The sequence below is a fragment of the Mustela lutreola genome, chromosome X (assembly GCF_030435805.1).
Source record: "Mustela lutreola isolate mMusLut2 chromosome X, mMusLut2.pri, whole genome shotgun sequence".
Lineage (NCBI taxonomy): Eukaryota > Metazoa > Chordata > Mammalia > Carnivora > Mustelidae > Mustela > Mustela lutreola.
Genome location: NC_081308.1, coordinates 19,530,750 through 19,556,283, shown reverse-complemented (window position 1 = coordinate 19,556,283; position 25,534 = coordinate 19,530,750). Strand labels below are relative to the sequence as shown.

The 25,534-nt window shown below is 39.8% G+C and overlaps 1 long non-coding RNA gene and 1 other non-coding gene across 3 annotated transcripts; one reads left to right on the top strand and one right to left on the bottom strand.

Moving 5' to 3' along the window:
• Positions 1-4,314: 4,314 nt before the first annotated feature.
• Positions 4,315-4,421, top strand: LOC131822276 (U6 spliceosomal RNA). The gene has a single exon (XR_009350157.1). It is a non-coding gene; the product is annotated as a U6 spliceosomal RNA (small nuclear RNA).
• A 14,878-nt stretch (positions 4,422-19,299) lies between these two features.
• Positions 19,300-22,593, bottom strand: LOC131821503 (uncharacterized). Of its 2 annotated transcripts, none has more exons than XR_009349929.1 (4): positions 22,478-22,593; positions 22,291-22,374; positions 20,669-20,888; positions 19,300-20,228 (listed from the first exon to the last, which is right to left on the bottom strand). It is a non-coding gene; the product is annotated as an uncharacterized LOC131821503 (long non-coding RNA). The 2 variants fall into 2 exon arrangements; XR_009349930.1 differs by having other exon boundaries at positions 22,483-22,587.
• Between the last annotated feature and the right edge of the window lie 2,941 nt (positions 22,594-25,534).

Below are 25,534 nucleotides of genomic sequence, written 5' to 3'. Positions count from 1 at the left end.
AGCCTGGCACGAGGCGGTCTGCCGAGGAGTCTGGGACGCTCTTCGCTGTAAAGAATGGCGCCGTGAGCAGCCACAACCGACGGATTCGTTATACAAGGGCTACAGGGCGGTGAGCCGGGCTCTGGAGCAGAGCTTCTGGAACTTCATGCGCGCACAACCCCCGCCCCCCGCCCCCCGACCCCCGGGGGTGCTGTGAACAGGCTCTTCTGCGGCAGCGGCGGGGCCAGGACGGCCCGAGACTCTGCATTTCCAACCAGCTCCCGGGCCAGGCCTCGGCGCCGAGCAGCGGGGGTTCCCGGGATCCCGGGGCCGCGCGGGGGCTCCTCCCGCGGGCTCGGCTTCCAGCCGGTGGCCCGCAAGCCACGCAGCACACGCACGCAGCCGCCCGCGCTGCCGCTAGAAGGACGGTGGCAGCGGGAAGGGGCGGGAACCCACGGCCTGCGCCGCCGGGCGGCGGGGGGGGGGCAGCGGGGGGCTCAGAGTCCTTTATTCCCCCCGAGCCTCACACGCGGCCCAGGAGGGCTGAGGGAAGGGCAGGGGGGCAACCGCGGGGGAGGGGAGGGGAGGACCGGCCCCCGCGCCCGCGCCCCCCGGGGACCCAACGGAGAGATCGGGGCCGAGGCGGACAGGTACCCGCTGCTCCCAGCCCAGAGAGGCGCTCAGGAAAGAGGGTACTATGATTGTAAGTCCTGGCAGAATTAAAAGGTTGGAGTGAGAAAAAATAAACAAATGAAAGAGAGGAGGGGGGCTTGGCCAGCAAATATCGTGGGTCCAAGACAGGGAGGTCTATGAGTTGCCCCACTTTACAGATGATGACAGCAAGGACTGGAGAGGTCAACCAAGTCGCCCAAGGTCACACACCTAGAGCTCTTGACCACTGTGCTATAAGACAACAGAGTCGGTCTGAGTTCAGACTTCTCTGCAACATCAGCTTTCAGAACAAAATGGAGCAACAGCAAGAGTTTTTTAGAGAAAAGGATTGCTAACTGAAGACTTATAAGCTCTGCCAAATCGTCTTTTACAATAATAGCTAACAAATAGTAAGCACACACGGTGTGACAGGAACAGTTCTAAATGCTTTGTATGGACTGACTCATTCACTCTACCACCCCCCCCACCCATTTTACAGATGAGAGAAACCGAGAGTTTAGGTAACTTCTCTAAGAGGTAGGATGGGGCCAAGGCGACTGGATTTTCTGAGCCTTGCTGTGAACTGTTCTTCCAGACTTTCAGGGCTCAAATCCATATCGTCAACACACACTTCCTGAAAAAAATTCAATATACGCCATAATAACGAGAGATAAAAAGGAGTTCAAAAATGAGAAAACTGTGAAAATCACAGTTTTTAAAAGTTTAAATGATGACTCTCTATCTAAATCTTAGATTTTAGTAGCAAAGAAGAGGGAGGATACTAAAAGTAAATTCAACTTGGCCAGATCAGGAGGTACTAAAAGATTACCATTTCATTTAAAAAATTCTGATCATTTAAAAAATACAGGCCACAGAATGCTTTTTATGGTTGTCCTGCTTCAATATTTTATTTAGCAGTTTTCCAAAAACAGCTGGTGCCATAAACTCCTCTAAAGGACAACAAAAAGATTTTTGTCTTTTTTTTTTTTTAAAGGGTAAATAGTAAGAGTGTTTTTGTAATATGAACTCAGATTCACACTTACTTGACATGTTTCAAGCCCCTGCAATTATGTTTACGTTCACATCAAATTATCCCAGCTGTGGGCAGGGGGAGCTTTGAGTTGGCCCCTGAGTCCTTTTGTCATGTCCTAATGTGTCTCATTAGATATATTGCTATCAAAACAAGACCCACAGAATGCCTGAAGGCCATTCATACATACCAGTCCTAAAAGGAGTAAAAGGAGTACATATGCCCTCCAAAGCAATGAAGAAGATAAAAACGAATACTCGTAAGAGAGAAATCATAAAACAAAGGAAATGGCAAAGAAGCATTTAAAAATAGCATAGAAGATGAACCACAGTATATTAAATGCATTCATTATAATGAGAAATATAAATGGAACGTATTCCCTTATTTACAAATAAAATTTCCCAGACTGGGTTTTTAAAAATCAATTCTGTGTTAATTAAAAACAACCCCACAATTGCACAAAAAGATCAATAAAGAGAATGGCAAGAAATACAAGAAGCAGACAGAAATGAAGGAAAACCAAAGATCAAAATGCTTAAGTGAGTAGAATTTGAGACAAGAAAATGAAACAAAATGGCGCTGAAATATGTACAATCAAAATATGAAAGACAGAGGTTCCCTTAATGATATAATTAATGTCTTACCTAATAGCTTCCTGGAAAGAAACATGCAGATGTATTATAGACAGTTTGGCTTTTTTCCTAGTGCCCACAGAACCCTTACAAGTCTTGACTTTGGGCTGCACTAAGAGTGCCATATAATCAGGGATCCACTGCTGAAGAAGACTCACAGGGCCCTGAATGACAAAGCCTACCAATGTACCATTTGTCACAGGGAAGTGACACCTACTGTAAGAGCCCAAACGTCCAAATATACATCACAGCCTATGACTTGCGGTAGGTGTCTGCGGAAGCCAGGTGCAGGCTCCTAATGTCCTGTTTCCTTTTTTTTCTTTTTTTTTTCTTTAAAGATTTATTTATTTATTTATTTATTTATCTGACAGGGAGAGTTCACAAGTAGGCAGAGAGGAAAGCAGACTCCCTGCTGAGCAGAGAGCCCTATGCGGGGCTCGATCTCAGGACCCTGAGCCAAAGGCAGAGGCTTAACCTACTGAGCCACCCAGGTGCCCCCTGATGTCCCATTTCTGTAAGGGCCAGCCCAGATGGCTCCTGGATCCAGAACCACCGGCGTGTGCACAGTGCAGCCTTCCGAATCAGGGAGACTAAAATGACCTGTTTGCAGAGGTTGTACATATTTTAGTGGTCACTTACGCATATCCCGGGTGCAGAACCAACAGAACTGTGGGGGCGAGGCCTGGGGGTTATCACCCCAAGTGATACAGGTGTGAGTCTTTAATCTCATGGTTATTAGTAAACAGTGCCGACGAGCTGGGTCAAACTGCTCTGAGACCCTTTGGACTCGTGATTACAGAGACATTATATATCAGTGTTTCATGCTTTGACCAGGAGTCAGTGTCAAGCAGGAGTTTTTTTTGTTTTGTTTTGTTTTTTAAAGATTTTATTTATTTACTTGACAGAGAGAAATCACAAGTAGACGGAGAGGCAGGCAGAGAGAGAGAGAGAGAGAGAGAGAGAGAGAGAGAAGCAGGCTCCCCGCTGAGCAGAGAGCCCGATGCGGGACTCGATCCCAGGACCCTGAGACCATGACCCGAGCCGAAGGCAGCGGCTTAACCCACTGAGCCACCCAGGCGCCCTCCAGCAGGAGTTTTAATTCAAGCAAACAGCTCAAGCTAATTACAGACCTGCTGTGATTAACCTTATAGCACAGTAACAAAACCCTAAGTATATTTCAATAATTTTCAAAATGCTGAAACCACACAAATCCTATTTTTGGACCACAATTCAAAAAATGAATCAATGTGGTGAATACAACGTAATCAAAATGCAAATTAAAGCAAGCTACTTTTTAGAGAATATAAGTCTGATGAAAATTAATAAGAATGTTAATATCCAGTGCCAGCAAGGATCTAGGGGAAGTAGGCCTCTTCATTCACTGCTCCTGTAAACATACATTTAGAGAACTATTCCTGGTATATCATGGTAATCTGTATCAAAATCCTTAAAAAGGTACATTTTTTTGGCCCAGAAATTACATATTTGTCATTTCATCCTGAGCAAAGAATTGAGGATTTGGGCAAACATGGATGTTTATTGCAGCACAGTGGATAATAGCAAAAGGTTGGCAACATTCAAAATTTCCAGCAATACGGGGTCTATTTCAGTAAGTTATATCCATATATTATTCAAAATAATCTTGTAGAGGTCTATTTGTGGCAGGCTGTGTGAGATGCATGTCTAAAATCCTTTCTCCTTTTTTCTCTGCTAACAGAATCCAGATACTGTTCGGGGCATCAGTGTTCACTGCTCCAGGCACAAAATCATGAAAATCTAGTTCTCACTTTCCCAGCTTCCCTTATACCTAGAAGGGGCCACAGGATCTGGTTCCAGTCCATGAAATATCAGGAAAAGTCTACTGGAGGCTTTGAGAAAGCGGTTTTTGTTTTTTTGTTTTGTTTTTGTTTTGCTGTCCTAATAAAAGGGAAAGATGCTGTTGATGGAAAAAAAATCATCTACTGCAGACCTTATATTAACCATTAACCATGAATTAACCATTCATTAAGCAAGAGTTGGTTGGGGCTCGCTTCAGCAACACATATACTAAAATTGGAACAATACAGAGAAGATTAGCATGGCCCCTGTGCATGGATGATATGCAAATTCATGAAGCGTTCCGTATTTTAAAAAAAAAGAGTTGGTTGGACTTCTGTTAGTTGGAGCCCCAAATGTCCCTCACTATGGTGGATACTGTGATTCACTTCCCACAATCCCCCTTCAGGACTTGCAGATATTGGGAATGCAATAGGCTGACAGTCTTCAACTGCCAGCTAGCTCTAGGAATTGCACTCACTTCAAGTTGGCTGACTTGCCCAATGTCACATCTCCTTCCCAAAGGCAGCCCACATCAAACTCCACAGGGGACTAACAACTGCACTCTGCCAAATGTCCCCCTTCTGCCTAAACCTACTTAACTCCATTCCACAATGGTGTTGATCTTCAAAGCACTCCCTAATGAACTTCCTGCACTCAAATCTTGGTCTTGGTGTCTGTTTCCTACACCCACAGCATCCCTGTTACATTTATTCACGTAAAAAGTGGTTCCAAATATGTTGCTAAATGATAACGACAGGTTAGAAAGCACTATGCATGGTGTTTTCCTATTACACAGATTATACATCTGCATAGGAAAAATTTCTGCAAAGGAAAAACACTAATATTTTAACAGCAGGACTTGTGTTTCCAAGAATATGCTGGCTAGATGTCTAGAGAAACTCCTTCTAGTTCAGAAAGCAGTAAATGGCCAAGAAAGAGGTTTTAATATTTTGATATGTAGAGAAGTGGTAGGTAAGTAATGGGGTGAGGGGCAGAAATGATAGGAAAGCACAAATCTACATGAGCTAGAAATCATATTTTCTGTGGAGGTATCTGCTGGCTCCTGACAGCCTAGAGCCAGGTTCTAATCAGCCCTTGCTGTGCGGGACAGGAGACAAAGCTTAGAGCCCAAGCAGAGTGAAAGGTCAGCTTGGACCCTTTTATAAAGGCAGGAGGGCCCAAGAGCAACAGCCTCAAGAAGTTCAACTAGAAAAGGCCCACCCTGCGGACAGGGCCGGAAGAAGTGAACTCCCTGGGAATGGCAAAGTACAAGCAAATTCGCGTGAATGTGGGCCAGATCTAAACCTGAATCTCTGTGACTCAAAATAAACCCTGTGCCAAAAATAGAGTTCAAAGCAGACCTCGGTAGTACCCATAGAAAACTGCTTGAAGAAAACAAAAATTTTTCTTTGGAGGAATACGTTTATAGACTTCAAAGAATTACCATAAAGTTACAAATTCAGAATTTTAAAAAAAATCACTAAATCCCCAAGGATCAGCATACACATCAAACTTCAAGATCAGGCGTGTGTGTGTGCCTTGCACACACACACCCACCCCAAACTACAGATTGTGGGATGTTCAAACACAGAGTATAAAACTATGATGTTAATTGTGTATAAAGAATTAAAGATAGCATTGCTAGGATAAGGGTGCACACAGTGTGACAACAGACTGGACAGATTTGGAAGAAAATCAAATAGGAGTTTATACAATAAAAAGTAATAATTTATTAGAAACTCAAAGGATGCTATAAATAGCAGATAGAACTAAGGGCAGAATTAAAGAATTAGAAGGTAGATCTAATAAATAACCAATATAGGACAAAAGGACAGAATGATAGAAAGTATTAACTAAGGGTTAAGGGAAATACAGCCTAGAGAAGGTCCAATGTATGCTCCAGGAGTTAAGAACAATAATAGAGGAAAGACAATATACAAAGAGATAAGGTTTCAGAAATGAAAGACACCAATCTTCTGATGCAGAAACCCAAGAATTCCAAGCAGAGTAATTAAAATAAATCCTCACTTAAGCACATAGTAATAAAACTGCAGGATAACAAAGACAAGCAGAAGACTTTCCAATAACAGTAGCCAGAAGGCAGTGGAATAATACCTTTGAAGTGGCAAGAGAAATAACTGTCAACCTAGAATTTTATACCCAGCAAATAAACTTTTATGAATGAGGGTGAAATAAAGGTATTTTCAGACATTAACAGATATCATTAAGGGAACTTTTAAAAAATATATCCCAGAAGGACAAAAATGATTCTAAAAAGAACATCTGGGATGTAAGAAGGAATAGGGAGCAGTATTCAACCTTGTATTGGAAGTCCTAGCCAGTGAAAAAGGCCAGGGAAAGAAAGGCACGCATATCAGGAAAGGAAAAATAAAACAACTTGCCTATGTAGAAAAACCTAAGGAGCCTACCAAAAACTACTAGAACTAATAAGTGGCTTTACTGAGGTCATAGAACATGAGGTCAATATACAATATACATATACAACTGTATTTCTGTATACCAGCAATAAACAATTTGAAATTTAAATTTTTATTTTATTTTTTTAATCTTTTAAGAAAGATTTTATTTATTTATTTGACAGAGATCACAAGTAAGCAGAGAAGCAGGCAGAGAGAGAGAGAGGAAGGGAAACAGGCTCCCTGCTGAGCAGAGAGCCTGATGCGGGGCTCGATCCCAGGACCCTGAGACCATGACCCGAGCCGAAGGCAGAGGCTCAACCCACTGAGCCACCCAGGCGCCCCAATAAATAATATCTTCATAAATTGTAAAACTCATTGATAAGATGCCTGTGGCAGGCAGCCTTCAAGATGGCCCTTAATGGTTCCCAACTTCTGGTATTCACAGCCTTGCATAACTCCCTTCTCTTGAGTGTGGGCAATACCTAGTCATGCACCTTTAATTTAAAAAAAAATGGCAAAAATGATGTTACTTCCCAGAGGAGACGGTAAAGTGTCTGTGGCTCTGGTATTGAGCAGTCTCTCACTCTCCTGCTCTGAGGAAAGCTAGCTGCCATGTTGTGAGCCGCTCTATAGAGAGGCCCATAGGTCAAGGAACTGATGTAGGATTCCAGCCAGTAGCCTTGCCAATAACCACGTGAGTTCGGAAGCAGAACTTCCCCTAGTTGAGCCTTCACCTCAATCCGGGATGATAACTTGATCACAACCTTGTGAAAAGTCTTCAGGCAGAGGTACTCCAGCTAAGCCAACATCCTGATTCCTGACCCACAGAATCTGTGAGATGAAAAGTATTCGGTGTTGTTGACTGTTTAATGGGGGGTTAGTTTGCTATGCAGTAATAGATAACACAATGTTAATCCTCCCTAATTTGACAGGCAGATTCCATGCAATCCCAGCCCAAATCCCAGGAAGACTTTTTTTTGTAGAAATTGTCAAGTGGACTCTGAAATTTATATGGTAAAGCAGAGGAACTAGAATAGTAAAAACAATTTTGAAAAGGAACAAAGCTGGAAGACTGGAAGACTGATTTTAAGACTTGATACAAAGCTAGAGTAATCAAGACATTGTGGTATTGGCAAAAAGGTAGACTCATAGGTATGTGGACTAGAACAGAGAGTCCAGAGAAAAACCCACATATGAACTGAATTTTGACAAAGGTGAAAAAGCAATTTTTAGAAATATAATATCTTCAACAGATGTTGCTGGAACCACTCACTGTTCATGTGCAAAACAAACAAACAAAAAAACCTCACTGGATACCTCACATCACGTACAAAAATGAACTAAGTATAGATCATAGACCTAGATGTAAAACCTAAGACAATAAAACTTTTAGATGAAAACACAGAAGAAAATCTTTGTGACCTGGGTTGGACAAGGGTTTCTTATCTCTGACACTATAAGGACAATCCATAGAAAATCGATTAATTGGACTTCATCAAAATTCTGCTCTTGGAAAAACACTGTTAGGAAAAGGAAAAAGAAAAACATAAGAAAAGGTAAGAGACAAATCACAGCCTGAGAAAAATCTTTGCAACACACATCTGATAAAAAATATTGTAAGCAGAATACATGATGAACTCTCAAAACTCAATAATAAGAACACAAACAACCCAACTAAAAAGAAAATAGTAAAAAAATTTTAACAGACACTTCACTGAATAAGAGGTATGGGCAACAACAACAACAAAAGCACAAGGAAAGTTGCTCGACATCATTAGTCATTAGGGAAATGCAAATTAAAACCATAATGAAATACCACTCTATTCCCTCTAAAATGGCTAAGATTAGAAAGACTGATAGTATCAAGGGCAAAGCAAGCATGGGGCAACTAGAACTTTCATAGTTGCTGGTGGGAATGTAAAACGTTACAGCCACTTTGGAAATCAGTTGGGCAGTTTCTTGAAAAGTTAAATATACATAGGCTAAATAATAGCCCCCCCCCCCCCCCCCCCGCCAAATGCCCGCATCACAGTCCTTGTCATTGTTAAAGGTCCTTTATATGGCAAAAAGAACAAACTGCAGATGTGATTCAATTAAGGATACTGAAATGAGAGCGTTATTTTGAATTATCTGAGTGGGACTGATGTAATCACAATGGTCCTTCTAAGAGGGACGCAAGGATTCAGAGTAAGAGGGGAAGGTGATGTGATGATGGAAGTAGAGATTGGAGTGATACGCTTTGAAGATGGAAGAAAAGGCCTCCATCCATCCTCCTGTATTCCACCTGAAGAAGGAATACAAGGGGCCACTAGAAGCTGAAAAAGGCAAGGAAAAGGGTTCTCTACTCAGAGCTTCCAGAAGGAATCAGCCCTAGTGGCACCTTGATTTTAGCCACTTAAGAGTCATGCTGGACATCTGACCTCCAGAACTATAAGAGAATACATTTGTGTTGTTTTAAGCCACTAAGTTTGTGGAAATTTGTTTTAGCAGCAATAGGAAACTGGTACAACTTGCCATACCACTCAGCGATCCCACTCCTGTTTACCCAAGAGAAGTGAAAACATCCATTTAGACAAAACTCTGCATGCTAATGTATATGGGAGCTTTATTCAGAATTGTAAAAAATGGGACACAACCCAGATATCCTTCAGCTAGAGAGTGGATAAGCAAACGGTGGCACATCAATAAGATGGAATATTACCATTAAGAAAGAATGAATTCCAGGTGCCTGGGTGGCTCGATTGGTTAAGTATCCAACTCTTGATTTGGGCTCGGGTTATGATCTCAGGGTAGTGAGATCAAGCCCTGAGATGGTGTGGAGTCTGCTTAAGATTCTCTCTCTCCCTCTGCCTCCCCAACCCCACCTGGCTCTTGTCCCTTCTCTCTCTCTTTAAAAAAAACTTCAAAGGAATGAGTTCCTGATGCATGCAACAACATGGAAGAATGTCAAATGCATTATGATAAGTGAAAGAAGCAAGTCTCAAAAAGCTACGTACTGTGTGATTCCATTTATACGGCAGTCTGGAAAAAGGCAAAATTATAAAGGCAAAATAGAAATCAGTGGTTTCCAGAGGTAGGGAGTAAAGGTTGTATACAAATATTCCTAGCAGCATTATTCTTAAGAGTCAAAAAGTAAAAACTATCCAAACGTCCATCAACTGACGAATGGATAAATAAAATGTGGTCTATCCAAACAATGGAATGCTACTCACATGAACTAGTGATACATGCAACAACATGATGAGTTTCCAAATAATTACGCTGAGTGAAAGAAGCCAGACCAAAAGAGAGCACATGCTATTTGATTCCATTTATTACAGAACTCTAGAAAATGCAAACTCATTTATCCTGACAGAAAGCAGATCAGTGGTTGCTTGGAGATGGGGGCTGGGTAAGGCAGAAGGGAGGGACTAAAGTGGCACAGGGACACTTCTGTGGATGATGAAGGATATGTTCACTATTTTGATTGTGGTGATGGTTTTATGGGTATGTATATATGTTAAAACTTATCAAATGGTCCTTTCAATATGTGCAATTCACTATATGTCAATCATACCTTGACAAAGCAGTCGAAATTTTTTAAATTAAGATTTGTGTTTTGTGTATTGTGTGTTGAGAATATTTTTCCCTGGCCCAATTTTCTATGTGAAGATTGTAATCATGGTCATGCTTGACAAGGCACCTACCGTATATTAGTTATCAGAAGCAAAAAAAACAGGGATTAAGAAGGCTGTTATGTTTCTCTTCTTTGAAAATTATTCATCTTTTTACTTGCAGAGTTAAAATTCTTCAATCAATGCATTTAAACATTTGGCTAAAATGTGAACTATTTTAGTCAAGTCAGGGAGGATGTAAATAAAAGGCAAGAAAACATAAAACTTGAATTTAAAAAATCTGTTCATGCTGCTTTGCCTGTTATCATTGTTGATCTCTCATTTCAATCTGACCAAAATGCTATTAAGTATTATTAATTTCACCAGCATGGAACCTCAAGTCTGGAACCAAAGGAGAGAAAAAAATGCAGTTCTGTCCGAAAAGGAATGCAAATCTGTAATTCAGCCTCTGTTCCAGCTCTTCATCCTGTGCAAGGGCAAATATTTTCAGATATTTAAGGAAGTCATGGCCCTTTCAGAAAAGATAACTGGAAACACTGTTAATGGCATATGAAAAATTAACCACTGGTCACTAACATAACGTAGTATTAAAAAAAATTAACCAAAATGAGGTAAGTTCCAAAGATGAGAAATATTGGTGTGAGGTTAAATCTACTTCTCCCTTTCCTTCCCCCCTTTTCCTTCTTCCTTCCTTCTCCTTCTTCTTTTGTCTATGGATGTCCAATTATTGAAGCACCATTTGTTGAAAAAACTATTCTTCTTCTACTGAATTGCTTATGCATGTTTGTTGAAGATCAATTTGGTGTATTTGTTTTGGTCTATTTCTGGGTTCCATCCTGTTCTGTTGAGCTCTGTGTCTCTTTCTCCACCAATATCACAGTGCTATTTAGACTGCAGCCACAGAGTGTACCAACATCTGATAGAGTGAGAGTTCCCACTTTATTCCTCTTTTTCAAAATTGTGTTAGCAATTTGAATTCCTTTGCCTTTCCATATAACTTTTAGCATAAGCCTGTCTATATCTCTAAAAAAAAGGCTTGCTGGGATTTTGATAGGAATTGTGTTAAACCTGTATATCAATTTGGAGAGAGCTGACATCTTTACTATATTGTCTGCCAATTCATGAACACAGTATGGTTCTCCATTTATTTAAATCTTTGGTTTCCTTCAGCAACATTAAAATTTTTTCAGCATACAGATCCTTTATGTGTTTTTTTAGATTCCTACCTAGTTTTGGGTTTCTTTGGGGGAGGTAATGATTTTAAATGGTATTGTTTTAAATTTCAGTTTCCACATGTTTATTGCTGTTTATAGGAATTGATGGATTTTTGTGTATTTATCTTGTACTCCGCATCCTTGCTGAACTTACTAGTGCTACAAGTTTTGTGGGGTTTTTTTTGGTAGATTCCTTGGGATGTTTTATGTAGACAATAATGCCATCTGCAAATAGGGTTAGTATACAATATTTCTTTCTGATCTTATTTCCTTTTTCCCCCTTTTTCTTTTTCTTTTCTTTTTTTTTTCAATAAAGCACTGGCTAAGACTTGCAGTACTATGCTGAATAAGAGTGTTGAAAGTAATCCATTCGTGATAAAAATCCACAACAAAGTAGGTTTAGAGGGACCATACCTCAACATAATAAAGCCCATCTATGAAAAACTCACAGCTAACGTCATCCTTACTGGGGAAAAACTGAGAGATTTTCCCCTAAGGACAGGAACAAGACAAGGATGTCTATTCCCATTACTTATACTCAACATAGTACTGGAAGTCCCATCCACAGCAGTCAGACAAGAAAAAGAAATAAAAGCCATCCAAACTGGTAAGAAAGAAGTAAGATTTTCACTATTTGCAGATGACATGATACCATATGTATAGAAAACGCTAAAGACTCCACAAAAAAACTGCTATAACTGATAAACAAATTTAGTAAAGTCGCAGGATACAAACTCAGTGTACAGAAATCTGTTGCATTTCTATACACCAAAAATGAAGCAGCAGAAAGACAAATTAAGAAAACAATCCCATTTATAAATGTATCAAAACAATAGGATACCTAGGAATAAACCTAACCAAAGAGCTGAGAGACCTATACGCTGAGAACTATAAAGCTCTGATGAAAGAAACTGAAGAGGACACAGAGACATGGAAAGACATTCCATGCTCATGGATTGGAAGAACAAACATTGTTAAAATGTCTGTAATACCCAGAGCAAGCTACATATTTCATGCAATCCCTATCAAAATACCAACAGCATTTTTCACAGAACTAGGACAGATAATCCTAAAATTTGTATGGAACCACAAAAGACCTCAAATAGCCAAAGAAATCTTGAAAAAGCAAAGGAAAGCTGGAGGCATCACAGTTTCGAACTTCGGGTTATATATCAAAGCAGCAGTTATCAAAACAGTATGGCTCTAGCACAAAAATAGAAACATAGATCAAAAGTACGGAATAGAAAATCCAGACATAAGCTCCCAACTATATGGTCAATTAATCTTTGACAAAGGAAGAAAGAATATCCAATGGAAAAACAACAGTCTCTTCAATAAACGATGTTGGGAAAACTGACCAGCAACATGCAAAAGAAAGAAACTGGACCACTTTTTCACACCCTTCACAAAAATAAACTCAAAATGGATGAAAGACCTAAAGGTGAGACCTGAAATTATAAAAATTCTAGAAGAGAACATAGGCAGCAACTTCTCTGACATTGGCCATAGCAACATTTGTCCAGATATGTCTCCTGAGTCAAGGGAAACAAAAACAAAAATAAACCACTGGGACTACATCAAAATAAAAAGCTTCTGCACAGGAAAGGAAACAATCAACAAAACTAAAGGCAGCCTACAGAATGGGAGAAGGTATTTGCAAATAACACATTGGATAAAGGGCTAGTATCCAAAATATATAAAGAACTTACACAAGTCAACACCCAAAAAACAAATAATCCCATAAAAAATGAGCAGAAAACATGAACAGACATTTCTCCAAACAAGACATTCAGATGGTCATCAGACATATGGAAAGATGTTCAACATCACTTACCACAGGGAAACGCAAATCAAACCCAGAATGAGATATCACCTCACACCTGTCAGAATGGCTAAAATCAACAACACAGGAAACAACAGGTGCTGAAGAGAACAAAGGAACACTTGGACACTGTCAGTGGGAATGCAAACGGGTGCAGCCACTGTGGAAAACAGTATGGAGTTCCTCAAGAAGTTCAAAATAGAACTACCCTATGATCTAGCAATCATACTCCTTGGTATTTACCCAAAGAATACAAAAACACTAATGCAAAGTGATACATGTACTTCTATATTTATAGCATTATTTACAATAGACAAGATATGGAAGCAACCCAAGTGTCCATCGATTGATGAATGAGTAAAGATGTGGCATATATATATATATAATGGAATATTTTTCAGTTGTAAAATAAAATGAAATCTTGTCATTTGCAGTGACATGGATGAAACTAGAGGATTACACTAAGTGTAATAAGTCAGTCAGAGAAAGATAAATATGATTCTACTCATATGTGGAATTTAAGAAACAAAATAAACAAAGGGGAAAACGAGAGAGAGAGAGAGAGAGAGAGAGAGAGAGAGAGAGAGAAACCAAAAAACAGACTCTTAATTATAGCGAGCACACTTACGGTTACCAGAGTGGAGGTGGGTGGGGGTGGGGGATGGGTGAGACAGGTGATGGGGATGAAGGAGGGCACTTGTCCTGATGAGCACCAGCTGATGTACGGAAGTGCTGAATCACTAAATTGTACACCTGAAACTAATATGACACGGTTTGTTAACTAAATGAAATTTAAATAAAAACTAAAAAAAAAAAAAATAGTAGTGAAAGTGGACATTCTTGCCTTCTCCCTAATCTTAGGAGGAAAGCATTTGGTCTTTTACCATTATGTCTGAGGTTAGCTATAGAATTTTTTTTTAGATGCTCTTTATCAAATTGAGGAAGTTCCCCTAATTCCCAATTTGCTGAGAGTGTTTATTATGAGTGTTTAACTTTGCTAAATGCTTTTTCTGCATCACTTATATCATCACGTGATTATTGTACTTCAGCATGTTGATATGATGATTATACTAACTGATTTTTTTAAGATTCTATTTATTTACTTGACAGAGAGAGAGTGAGGGAGCACACACAGTGGGAGCGGCAGAGGGAGAGGGAGAAGCAGGCTCCCTGCTGAGCAGAGCCTGATGTGGGACTTGATCCCATGACACTGGGATCATGACCTGAGCCAAAGGCAGATGCTTAACAACTGAGCCATCCAGGCACCCTACACTAGTTGATTTTTAAATATTGAACCTTTACATCCTGGAATAAACTCCACTTGGTCATGGTGGATACTTCTTTTTATATATTACTGGATTTGATTTGCTGAATTTTTCTTGTGGATTTTTTGTGTCTAAACTCACGAGTGATACTTTTGTGTAGTTTTCTTTTTTGTACTCCTTTTTTCTGGTTTGGGTACTATATTGTACTCAAAATGAGTTGGGAAGTATTCCCTCCTTTTCAATTTTCTGAAATAGTTTCCATAGAATTGGTGCCAAAACTCACAGAATTTTAAATGTGGAAGACACTCATGAAATCACCAAGTCCTGACTGGGACATTGATTTGACTATAGAGAACAACACCCCCCCCCTGCCCCCGCCCCCCCACCCCCAGCCAAATTCAATTGTAGAGATCTATACCCTGGAGCAAAGGAATTACATTGACTATCCATGACTCGTGTAAAAAGAAGACCGGTTGGTCAGAAGGAGTGGAAGAGTCATTTCCTAACTAAGTTGACATTTGCTCTCTCCACTGCCCTATAAAATCAGGACATGACAACGGAGTCCAAATTTGGAGGAAAGAATAAGCCAAAGCAGTAAGAGCTGGTAAGTCTTAGGCTGGTTTTCCCAGAAGCTGACTCTAAGGAGTCCAGCGCAAGTAGTTTATTTGGAAGGTACAGAAACAAACAAATAAAGGAAAATCTCAGGAGGCGAAAGAGGAAGTTACTACGGAAGACAAGGAAGACAAGACAGCCAATATAGTGTGTGTTAAGTTTCTTACCACTGAGGGTGATTAGATTTAATTGTGCTCGGGAGGTTCTGAGAATCAGGATAACACACACACACACACACACACACACACACACACACACCTCAGTTATTCCACCAGAGACAGAAGGAGCTGGGATATTTACACACCAACTTCCTTCAGGCACAGAGTAAGAGCCCCTCCCAAGTGGTATTACTTGGCACTCCTGACCTGCAGTGTAAAAACCAGCCTCAGTGGGCTCTGTCAGCTAAACGCCCTGAAAAAAGTCAGTCTACTTATCAAAAACAAAAACAAGGAGAGCCTGGGTGCCTCAGAGGGTTGAGCCTCTGCCTACGGCTCAGGTCATGATCTTGAGAACCTGGGACCGAGCCCCGAATTGGGCTCTCTGCACAGCGGGGAGCCTGCTTCCCGGTCTCTCTCTGCCTGCCTCTCTGCCTACTTGTGATCTCTGTCTGTCAAATAAATAAATAAAAATCTTTAAAAAACAAAAGCGTCAGTTTTACCTGTCGCTCCCAATAGTTATTCCTTTTCCAGGTTTTGCATTTGTCTTTCAGTCCACTCTGCTCTTCTTTTCACAGCTGTTTCACTATCCTGACAATTTACAAAATCACAACTTCTCAGGTTTAAATTTATTTATGGGGGGAGGAGCAGAGGGAGAGGAAGAAGCAGACTCCCCGCTGAGCAGGGGACCCAGGGCTAGATCCCAGGCCCCGGGGGGGGGGGGGGGATCACAACCTGAGCCAAGGGCAGATGCTCAACCGAGCCAGCCAGGCACACCACCCCCAGGTTTAAATTTAAAAAGTTGTCTACCCATCAGCCCATTGCAATGGTCTTCCTAATGATGCCATTAAACAGGAATACAGAATTTGTGAATAAGAAAAAAAAAAAGGTGGTCAGGGGCTGCTAAGTTGGCGGTGAGGCCGCGTGCACCAAAGCAGTGAAGGCAACGGGCGAGGACCAGCCCCTGCGCAGCAGCTGCCACACTGGGGAGGGAACCACAGTTGGGACACAGAAAAGTTACCTTCCAGAGAACGGTTTGCATTCTTTAGAAGGAAAATATGAATACCATGATTTAATTTATTCCAAAATTGTTCAAACTGTAGAAATATATTCCTGGGAATGACTCTGTAAAATTTTTGTCAAAAATAATATTCCTTTGATGCTGTGTTTTCAGAAATAATCTGGGAAGGCAAAAAGGGACTGGCAAAGTATAGTCTTTGCATAGAGCATTTTTACTTACTTTAAATTGATGTAAACCTGAAGATCACGATCTGATCTTACTTTCCTTAATATGTTGGAAGAATTACATTAACTTGCTTGTGCTAAATGAGAAAGTACTCTGAATGAGGAAAAAAAAGTAATGGATTGCATGCTGAGAATAACCTATGGATTAATATTTAAAGTTTCTGAAGAGATGATGTCATAATAAAACTCCCTGGGACAGATAGTATAATGGCATTAGTCATAGATTTCCGGAAATGCTGATCTAACATCTTTTAACACTGGAGGCCTGTTATTTATAGAAACCTGTAATAATTATTGATCCAAAATAAGCTCAGGTTGTGTTTGGTTCTTTCTTAGTAGTCCATGATGGAATAGTGTAATTTTTGGTATTTATTTTTTCAGTCTGACCGATAACCATTATATCCTAATATTTTCACTTTTAGAAGTTCTCATATCTCTGCAAATGTTGGAGAATTTTGCAGAATATAATTTGACAGGTTAATTTGAATGCCAAGGATTGTCATAATTTAATATTATGAGGAAGAAATGAATATTCACTTTTCCAAAAATACAGAAGGAAATGACTTCCTCTTGGAGAACTTTAAAAAATGATACACATGAATATTTTAAACTTAATGTCATTTCTATGAATCATAGCTGAATATAATATTGTAAAATTATAGAGTAGAGTTAAAAATTTTGAGGTTTGGGGCAATCTTCACTCTTTCCTATCTTCTTGGTCCACAAATATGAACATCTTACCTTACTTTCAAGCAAAGATTTAATAGTAGAAGTGAATTAAGTTCGTGTTCCTAAAACTAATTTTAGAAACATACATATAACATAAAATGTTCACTAGTACACTATGAAAATAAGCCACAAAACTATTTTAAACTAGGGGCGCCTGGTTGGCTCAGTTAAGTGTCTGCCTTCAGCTCAGATCATGATCTCGGGTCCTGGGATGGAGCCCCACGTCAGGCTTCTTGCTCAGCAGAGAGCCTGCTTCTCCCTCTCTCTCTGCCTGCCACTCCCCCTGCTTGTGCGCTCTCTTTTTGACAAATAAATAAAAATTTTAAAAAACTATTTTTTAAAGACTTTATTTATTTATTTGACACAGAGAGAGAGAGATCACAAGTAGGCAGAGAGGCACGCAGAGAGAGAGAGGAGGAAGCAGGCTCCCTGCCGAGCAAAGAGCCTGATGTGGGGCTCGATCCCAGGACCCTGGGATCACAACCTGAGCTGAAGTAGAGGATTAACCCACTGAGTCACCCAGGTACCCCTAAAAACTATTTTAAATTAAACCATACTTAAAACATCTTAGACAAGTCCTGTTCATGAACAGGAAGCCTTCATGCTGGATTTTCAGCAAATCAGCATTTCTTCAAGTTGTCAGTATTATTCTAAAAGTAATCAGCATTAGTTAGAGTATTAAAATACTGCTTTCTCATAGGAAAAAGCTGAAAGCACCGAGTTATAAAATCTTACTATTCTGCGTCCTTTTTGTAACTTAGGGTTCTGATTACTTAGTAATATATAATGACATTTCTTCTTCTTTTTAAAAATCCTTTATTGCTGAGTTCCTAGAAACTGTTCCTATGAAATTTGCCATCATTGTCAGCAGTGCTTCGTAAATGTACCGGTGTTAAAACCAGCTGTGAAAAACAGACCAGAGGTTTTTCTGTACAAGTGGTTCTACCATTAATTAGTTCTTCAGGAAGGCACTGCTGCACCACTTCTGAACTATTATCACTAGTCCCTCTGTCAGTTAATGTATGTTTTGCACATAAGGCCTAACACTTTCGGAGATGACTTTTGAGTTGGCAACCAAGCTAACGTTACAGAGCGAACCAGAACAATTTGTCCCTCGAGAAGAGCCTGTCTGTTGCCTGAATGAATGAAAGTCCTTAAAAAAAATTACTTCATATTTTTATAGCATCCCATTCAGGCATGTAGTAAGTGTTCAATACATAGTTGCTGAATAGTATTTTGGCTGTTGTCATTGTTGTTAATAATAAAGAATGAGTCTCTAGATGCACCTACCGATTTCTAGGAAATACAGAGAGCAGAAGAACATGCTAAGTTATCCCATGGGAATTCAGTCGGCAAAATGCAGACCATGGCAGATGCTACGGATAAACCACCTGGTTTGGGGGCACCTGGGTGGCTCAGTGGGTTAAAGTCTCTGCCTTCGGCTCAGGTCATGATCCCAGGGTCCTGGGATCAAGCCCCGAATTGGGCTCTCTGCTCAGCGGGGAGTCTGCTTCCCCCTCTCTCTCTGCCTGCTTCTCTGCCCGCTTGTGATTTCTGTCTGTCAAATAAATAAATAAAATCTTAAAAAAAAAAAAAAACCACCTGGTTTGTCAACAACTTGCAAGGGGACAAAGAGAGGGGGCGGGGCCTCCAGATTAAAAAGAGGTAAAAGCCATATGAAGAAGATAGGGGAAAAGAAACCATAGTGTTTGTGTTTGTGGATGCATACTTGGTGATGAAACTATAAAAAAATGACATGGTTACCAGAAGAGTCAAAAGTCCAGTTACTCGTAGGAAAGGAGGAGCAAGTTGAGAGCTTCTGCAGTGGTCGGCCATGGTTCTTTTCCCGACATGGATGGTAGTTACAAAAGTGTGTTGCCTTACAATAATTCATGAAGCTGTATATATGTTTTATCCAGTTTTCTATAAATGTGTTATACTTAATTAAAATGTTTAAGAAATTAAAAAAATGTTTAAGAAATAAACATTCAACATGATATCACAACACAGAGGTGAGCAGAGCTGTCCAGTAGCACACTGTTGTTTGGCATTTCTACCAGAGAGATGCAATACACATAAATAACATTGAGGCCAGAGGATCATAGTAGAATGTAAAGTTAGTAGGAAGTGATGATTTTTTTAAAAGATTTTATTTATTTGAGAGACAGCACAAACACAGGGAGGGGCAGAAAGGGGGGGAGAAGCAGACCCCAGGAGCCCAAAGTAGGCCTCCATCCCAGGACTCCGGGATCATGACCTGAGCCGAAGGCAGACGCTTAACTCACTGAGTGACACAGGTGCCCCAGAAGTGATGAGTTTTGAGTAACTAACTGTGCTTTTAATATAATAATTTACTCAATCATAAGCTTATACAATTTCTTTTTTAATAATGGCTGTATTTAACAAGTGGTTCATGAAATTTCCAGAAATTTCACAACCAGCTTGAGCAAGCTAAGAATTGTCTATTCTGGCACACTCTTGTCTCTCTGTCCCAACAATTCTCCTGCTTTCTTGTGTTTACATTTTTTTTTTTTAGTTTTTAAAATAAAATTCATACTTGCACAGAGTCTTAAAGGTCAAATAGTTCTACAATGATTATATAAAATCCACTAGGCTCTACCTCTCTTTCCCCGATTTTCTGATCCGTAGACGCAACCCCTTCAATTCCTGTTTTAACTGATTCTGTTGAAGACACCAGTCCAAACGGATTAGGGGCCCACCCTATCTTGTATGACCTCATTTTAACTAATTACATCTGCCACAACTCTATTTCCAAATAAGGTCACATTCCGAGGTAGGACTTCAAAACATCTTTTCCCAGGGAGAGGACAGGACACAATTCAACCCGTAACAGTGGGGAAGGGATTTGGTGTTCTAATTTCTTCTTACACAGATTTTCAGCCAAATCCTTTCCCTTCACCCTTCACTTCCAAAGGTAACTTGTTTGCTGTTGCCAATTCTTGAGTCTTGTGGGGGTCCCATGGTGTGAAGTGGTTTCATAGCTTTCCTTACAGCCAGTTCAAGTTCAATTTCTCAGACCTGCTATGAATGAAATGAAATGAAATGAAATGAAATGAAAACTACCATTTGTAAGTTTTCCAACTGACAAAATTTTGTCTCTGTTTTCTCTGTTCTCTTTTTATCATTGAAGGTTTATGCCTTTAAAAAAGATCTCTCTACTTTAATTTTATTGGGGTTTGAGGGTAGAGCTGAAACTAACAGCATTTTTAGCCTAAAGTTCTTCTATGTGTATCTTCATTCTTTCCTTCTCAAGTGGTGGTTTCTTTCTTAATTCTCTCACGTCTCAAACCATAACAAAACTTGTAAAGAAAATATTTCTCTATTCTCAATACATGTTAAGAGTGGAAGGAAAGAGAGAGATGGGGTAGGGAGAGGGAGAACCACGTTCGAGTGATTCAAAGCCCATTCGCTACTGGTACTACTCTGTCTCCAAGAAGTGGATGAACAAATATAGTACTCACCACTCAAGAAGAGAATGGCTGGGAAGCAATCCAACAATGTATGTGAATAGCTATAAAAATTCTTAAGCTCTCTGATGCAGTAAGTAGTACCACTCTCAAGATTTTATCGTGAGGATAGAATTCAACAGAATGAAGAGACAATGTGGACTTTCATTTATGATGACAAAATGGTGGACTATAGAGTCTGAAAAACCATTCCACTGCAAAAACCAAAGAAACCCTAAAAAAAAAAAATACAGAAAAACGTCTTCTAAAAGGTTTTGTTGAGAGGCTGCCTAGGTGGTACAGTCCACTAAGTGTCTGACTCTTGGTTTAGGCTTGGGTCATGATGTCAGGGCACTGAGATCGAGCCGGGTCTGCGGGTGGGGGGGTCTGCGCTCTGCAGGGAGTCTGCTTGACCCTCTTCCCCGTCTCTCCCCCGACCAAAATAAATAAATCCTTTTAAAAAAGGTATCATTAAGCTTGTAAGAAGGAAAATCTTCAGGAGTGAAAAATAAAGAGGGAGCTCCAAACTGTGGTCTGTGATTGATGACTCCAAGCACATTCGTCACTCTCAGGAACCTAAAGTCTTGGGTTTTAACGACCTCATATGTGTGGGAGAAAAGATCTTGGACTCAGGGAAGGTAGGGAATTGGAACCGAGGCATCTGGATAAAGCCAGACTCTCAAAGGACAGTAAAGTGAGACAAAATGGAGGTAGATGAGAGAGAAGATGGGAAGAATCGCTCTTCCGCATAACTGAAGAGCACAAAATGCAAAGAGAAAATCTTCAAAGTTGTCAGAGAGAAAAGAGAGATCATCTAAAAGGAAAAACTAGCCTGGCAGCAACAGTGGAACAATAACTTAACCTTGCTGAGAGAAAGCCACTGTCTATGTAGAATTTGATATGACTTAAATTATGTACTTAAGAGTAGGACGAAATGAGGGCATTTTCAGAAAACCAAAACCTGTAAGAGTTATCACCAAAAAGTGCACATGAAAGGCGCTTTTAAGAGTATACATAAGGATAAAGAGAAATGATCCCAGAAGGAAAGTCTGGGATTTATAAAACAACAATAATGTCTAATTTGGAGGTTAAAAATAAGATGGTGCTAAGGGTGCCTGGGTGGCTCAGTGGGTTAAGCCTCTGCCTTCGGCTCAGGTTGTGATCTCAGGGTCCTGGAATGGAGGCCCGCATCGGGCTCTCTGCTCAGCAGGGAGCCTGCTTCCCCCTCTCTCTCTGTCTGCCTCTGCCTACTTGTGACCTCTCTCTCTCTGTCTGTCAAATAAATAAAATCCTTTAAAAAATAAGATGGTGCTAAAATATTGGCTAACAATAACTTTTAAGACAAGAGGATGGGGATTGGCCATCCTTAAGCCCCTGGATAGTTTGGGAGGGGGTGGAGCTATTGATTTAAATTTTAAGTACACACGCTGAAATTTAAGAGTAATCACTAAGAAGAGAAAGTACACAACTTCCAAACCAATAGAGGGGAAAATGTGGAATCAAAAGAATAATCTGAAAGAAAACAGGAAGCGGAGAAGAGAGAGCAAAAGCAGGACTGATATCACAAAATAAAGATAAAGAGAATTCCGCAGACAATTAATTAAAATCACAATGAAGTGTAAGTGTTCTGAACTCACCAGTCAAAAGAAAGATATCCTCAGATTGGACTAAAATGAAACAAAACAAAACAATCCAGATATTTCCTGTGTCCTAGTGAAAACCTAAAATACAAAGACATGGTATATCAGAATAATTAATGTTAGCTGCTGGCACGAACACCCCTAAGATCAGTGGGGCTTAATACAAGCCGTAATTTTTGCTCACATCACCGTTCATCGGGTGAGGCTGCTGCTCTAGCTGTCACTCCTTCAGTTAGTGACATTAGGAATCTGGGATCTGTCGATCCTAGTTTTACCATCTTGGAGTTCTTTGCCTTGAGCCATGTAAGCAGGGGAGAGGGCATATATCAGACTATGCACGGCATTTTAGGGGCTGAGCTTAGAAGTGGCATACATCGCTTCTGCCAACATTCCTCAGTGGTCCTAGCATAACTGCAGAGAGCTGGGGTTACTCCTGTGTTTCCAGGAAGAAGAAATGGAATTAGTGAGCATCTAGCAAGTCTCTGACACATAAAAAGGTTGAAAATGTGAAAAGATGGAAAAGGACATGCCCGGCCGACTCTAACCAGAAGAAAGCTAGAGTAGTTCTGTTATGAACAGAGGAATTTATTAGGAATAAAGATAATGGGGTGCTTAGGTGGCTCAGTCGGTTAAGTGTCTGCCTTTGGCTCAGGTCATGATCTTGGGGTCCTGGGATGGAGCCCCGCATTGGGCTCTGCCTCGCAGGGAGTTGGCTTCTCCCTCTCCCTCTGTCCTTCCCTTTGCTCATGCTCTATCGCTCACTCTCTCAAATAAATAAATATATTTTTAAAAAGGAATAAAGAGGGCGCCTGGGTGGCTCAGTGGGTTAAAGCCTCTGCCTTCGGCTCAGGTCATGATCCCAGGGTCCTGGGATCGAGGCCCGCATCAGGCTCTCTGCTCAGCTGGGAGCCTGCTTCCTCCTCTCTCTGCCCGCTTCTCTGCCTACTTGTGATCTCTGTCTGTCAAATAAATAAATAAAATCTTTAAAAAAAAAAGGAATAAAGATAGTAACTACATAAAGATAACATTCAACTTGCCAGGAAGAAACACTAATTCTGAAGTTACATATGTACCTGATGATATCTTCAAATAACATAAAGCAAAAACTGACAGAAGTATGAGGAGAAACTGATATAACATATACCTTTCTCAGTAACTGTTGTCACACAGATAAAAAATTAGTAGCATAAAGAAAATGTAAATAATTAATAAGCTTGATCAAAAGGACATGAATAGAATCATGTATCCAACTAGAGACAAGGTATATTTTTTCTTAAGGATGCAAGAAACATTTATGAAAACCAACCATATACTTGGCTATAAAGCCAACAAGTTTCCTAGAATCACTATCATACAAATCATGCTTTCTGATTACAGCGCAATTAGGTCAAAAATAAGTAACAGAAAGATAACTGAAGGAAAAACATCTATGAAGATACTCACTCTAGTGTTAATTAGCAACAACAATGAGAAATTAGAGTCATGGAAATGTTCAATGATATGGGTATGGTTAAGTAAATTATGCCACATCAACACAATGGGCTATCATGTGGCCATTAAAAATTATTTTTTTAAATGTATTATGTTTAAGGTATAATATATTAGGTAAAAATTTTAAATCTATTGTATTTATTATTACAGCCAAGTGAAAATATGTACGTATTTAGAAAGATATAAACAAATGAAAAGAGTTGTTACATTACAATGATGAGATTATGTGTAATTCTACCTTTAAAAAGATTTTCTGTGATGTGGTTATACTGTTTAAAGTGAGTTAAAATAATCAGTAGAAGACCTGATCTCTGTCTGGCAGCTGATGCTACTTATGCCTTAATATTCATTATCCTTTTCTTTTATAACAATAGAATTTTAGTTGGGCACATAATTGCCCCAAACAAGTGTACATTTCCCAGCCTTTCTTGTAGCTCGGCCTTACAATGAGACAAAGTCAGAGCTAATGAAAGATGAGAAGTGGGTGCCATGAAATGTTAAGAGTCTGTCCTTCCTTTGTCTTTTTCTTTCATTGTTACCTGAAATCTTCCTTAGCTTTATTCTTGCACAATACTGTGGGTAGACTGAACCCGATACACATTTGATTTGGATGAGGCACTGCTTCCCATTTTAACGAATGAGTATGTATGACTTGTGAGGACAAATACGTGTTTTCTATTCAACTGGCAGTACAAGCTCTGAAAACAAGGGGATTATTCATCCTATTTTTGGATATCAAATGATAATATATTAATATGATAGAGTACGTGTTTATGTTAAATATATTCTAGTCTAAATCATACACTTTTACTCCAGTATTTCGTTATCATTTAAGAGAATGTTTCAACAGAGAATGAGATCCATTTATAGGCTGCTTACCCAAGTTAAGTCAGCAATCAACCTCCATATCTTACATGTTAACCAAAAATCAAAAATTGTATCTTTAGGGGCACCTGGGTGGTTCAGTGGGTTAAAGCCTCTGCCTTCAGCTCATGTCATGATCCCAGGGTCCTGGGATCGAGCCCCACATCGGGCTTTCTGCTCAGCAGGGAGCCTGCTTCCCTTCCTCTTTCGCTGCCTGCCTATCTGTGATCTCTGTCAAATAAATAAATAAAATATTTTAAAAAATTGTATCTTTAAAGTTCAATAAAGAATGCACTTTAATTATCACAGTCCCTGGTAAGGTTTGATATATTCCAATAGCCTAGATCACAAAAAGGATCAATAATTTGTACTGTCTCAGGAATAAAATGATCAATTCAAAAGGAGATTGGTAAACATTACTCAAACCAGTTTTTATACTTGAAAAACATCTAAACACAACATTGAAACAGATGCGACATTCTGCCCCGGGTCCTTATAATCCTCCATAATGATTAGGTATGCTATACGTCATGCCTACTGTAATAACAAATTCATAATTATTTTTATTATAATTCAGAATAGGTCAATCGAATAGTGCTCTTTAGAAATAACATGCCAGTTAAAGAAAAAAAGGCACTGGAAGCTGACTCAAGGGTAGCTTTTTATTATGTGAATTCTAATGTTTATGCTAAGCATGGCCTGTTCAGAAGTTTTTAAAAGTAAAGGAAAATCAGAATTGAATAAAAGTTCTAGGGACTAATTTACTCATTTCTTTTTCTTTTTTAAAGATTGTATTTATTTATTTGACAGAGATAGAGAGCATAAGTAGGTAGAGCAGCGGGCGGAGGGAGAGGGAAAAGCAGGCTTCCTGCTGGACCCTGGGATC